This window comes from Cynara cardunculus, assembly GCF_001531365.2.
Source record: "Cynara cardunculus var. scolymus isolate 2C chromosome LG 8, CcrdV1, whole genome shotgun sequence".
Lineage (NCBI taxonomy): Eukaryota > Viridiplantae > Streptophyta > Magnoliopsida > Asterales > Asteraceae > Cynara > Cynara cardunculus.
In genome coordinates this window covers 16905766-16908696 of record NC_037535.1, presented here as the reverse complement: position 1 = coordinate 16908696, position 2931 = coordinate 16905766, and the positions used below count along the sequence as shown (strand labels likewise).

Here is a 2931-nt window from a genome sequence, read left to right as displayed (position 1 = left end):
ACCTCCCAATGTAAGAATCCGTGGAGATGGGCGCGTCTTTTCGAGCAGTCAACATCCGGGGTGAACCTGAGAATACAGAAATCTAAGAGTGAAAATAGAGAATCTAAAAATAAAATAAATAACTGAAAACAATAAATAGCAAGAAATGGAAATTCGTGGGTTGCCTCCCACGCAGCGCCTTTCTTTTATGTCTTTGGCTAGACCATACTCAGTTCAATTCTAGTAGCTTGGCGTGTCCAAAGCTACCCTCTCTAAATCTCCTCCATCAAAGCCTTCATAGAACGACTTTAGCCTATGGCCGTTAACTTTGAAAATCTTCCCCGTAGATAGACTTTGAATCTCTACTGCACCATGCTCAAAAACAGTTAAAACGACAAAAGGTCCTATCCATCTGGACCTTAATTTACCGGGAAATAACTTTAATCTAGAGTGATAGAGTAGAACTTTCTGACCTTTAGTGAAAGACTTACGTGAAATACGAGAGTCATGGAACGCCTTGGTCTTCGCCTTATAGATGCGAGCATTTTCGTAGGCATCGTTCTGTATCTCCTCTAACTCTTGAATTTGAAGCTTCCTATGCGATCCCGCTTCATTCAAATCCATATTGCATGTTTTCACCGCCTAATACGCCTTGTGCTCTAATTCCACCGGGAGGTGGCAAGGTTTACCGTACACCAACCGGAAAGGAGACATACCTATGGGCGTCTTGTAGGCCGAACGATAGGCCCACAAGGCGTCATTAAGCCTTAAGCTCCAGTCTTTCCGGTTGGGGTTCACAGTCTTCTCCAAAATGGATTGATTTCTCTATTTGTTACCTCGGCTTGTCCGTTTGACTGTGGATGGTAGGCGGTGGAGATGCGGTGGATAACCCCATATTTCTTGAAAAGTGCGCCGATGACCTTGTTGCAAAAATGGGTGCCTCGATCACTAATGATGGCCTTGGGCGTCCCGAACCTGGCAAATATGTGAGATTTGACAAAATCTGCAACTACACGAGAATCATCAGTTCGAGTGGCCTTTGCCTCAACCCATTTTGAGACATAGTCAACGGCCAAAATAATATAGAGATTACCACAAGATGCGGGAAAGGGTCCCATGAAATCCATGCCCCAAACATCAAAAATCTCACATACTAGCATAGGGAATTGGGGCATTTGATTTCGGAAACTAATGTTTCCCGTCATTTGGCACCTCATGCAACTCTTACAAAAGCGATAACAATCTCACATAAGGGTCGTCCAATACAACCCACACTCAAGTACCTTTCGGTATGTCCGCTTATGGCCGAAATGGCTCCCACAAGCATGGGAGTGACAAAACTGTAAAACAGACTGAAACTCCCCTTGGGGTACACATCGCCGGATAACTTGGTCCGGACAATGTTTCCAAAGGTACGGCTTGTCCTACATGTAGAAACGAGCCTCTCTCCTAATCCTTTCTCTATCGGGTCTAGATAACTCACCTGGAAAGCTCTTTGAAACCAAATAATTAACAATGTCTGCATACCAGGGGGTTTCGCCCGAAACAGAGAAAAGGTGCTCATCCGGAAACTCATCGATGAGTGGGCTTGGCTCTCCATCCAGTACTAGCCGGCTAAGGTGGTCGGCAACAAAATTTTTAGCTCCGCTCTTATCTCTAATCTCCAAATCAAACTCTTGGAGTAAGAGAATCCACCTTATCAACCTCGGCTTTGCGTCTTTCTTCTTGAGCAGGTACTTCAATGTGGCATAATCTGAAAAGACAATCACTTTAGTGCCAAGCAAAAAAGATCTAAATTTTTCTAAAGCAAAAACAACTGCTAGCAACTCTTTCTCGGTGGTCGAGTAGTTGCATTGTGCACTATCAAGTGATCGTGAAGCATAATAGATAACATAAGAGCTCTTACCGTCTTTCTGTCCCAATACCGCTCCGATGGCGTGATTGCTAGCATCACACATAATCTCAAATGGCAATTGCCAATTTGGTGGTCGGATGATAGGGCAGAAGTAAGCATATCTTTCAATAAATCAAATGAACTCTTACATGCCTCATTGAAGACAAAGTCTACCTCTTTTTGTAGTAGTTCACAAAGGGGTCGAGTGATCTTCGAGAAGTCTTTAATGAAACGCCGGTAGAAACCTGCATGACCAAGAAAAGAATGGACCTCTCTAACACTCGAGGGGTAAGGCAAGGATTTTATGACATCGATCTTTGCCTTGTCAACCACTATACCCCTTTCCGAGATAACATGACCAAGTACTATACCTTGGTTGACCATGAAGTGACATTTTTCATAATTTAAAACCAAATTAGTTTCAATGCACCTCTTTAAAATTTTGGTCAAGTTATCTAAGCATGAACTAAATGAATCACCATAAACCGTGAAATCGTCCATAAAAACCTCAATAATATTCTCTACATATTCTGAAAATATACTCACCATACATCGTTGGAATGTCGACGGTGCATTGCAAAGACCGAAAGGCATCCTCCGGTAGACGAATGTACCGAAGGGACAGGTGAACGTGGTCTTCTCTTGGTCCTCTCTTGCGACCGGTATCTGATGAAAACCTGAATAACCATCCAAAAAACAATAGTGAGTACGACCGGCTAACCTTTCTAACATTTGGTCTATGAATGGAAGGGGAAAATGGTCTTTCCTAGTCGATGAATTAAGCTTACGATAATCAATACATACTCTCCACCCATTTTGAACACGGGTGGGCACTAACTCACCTTCGGCATTCTCTACCACAATAATGCCAGTTTTCTTAGGAACTACATGGACCGGGCTTACCCACTTGCTGTCAGAGATTGGGTAGATCATATTGGCGTCCAAAAACTTGAGTATCTCTTTCTTGACAACTTCCATCATCGGTGGGTTCAACCTCCTTTGCGCCTCTCGGAATGGCTTGTACTCTTCCTCTAATAGTATCTTGTGCTGGAAAAGTG

At 43.2% G+C, this 2931-nt stretch overlaps 1 pseudogene; it reads right to left on the bottom strand.

The window, feature by feature from the left end:
• Positions 1 to 219: 219 nt before the first annotated feature.
• The window catches only part of LOC112516243, a 5516-nt pseudogene continuing 2804 nt past the window's right edge, over positions 220 to 2931 (bottom strand).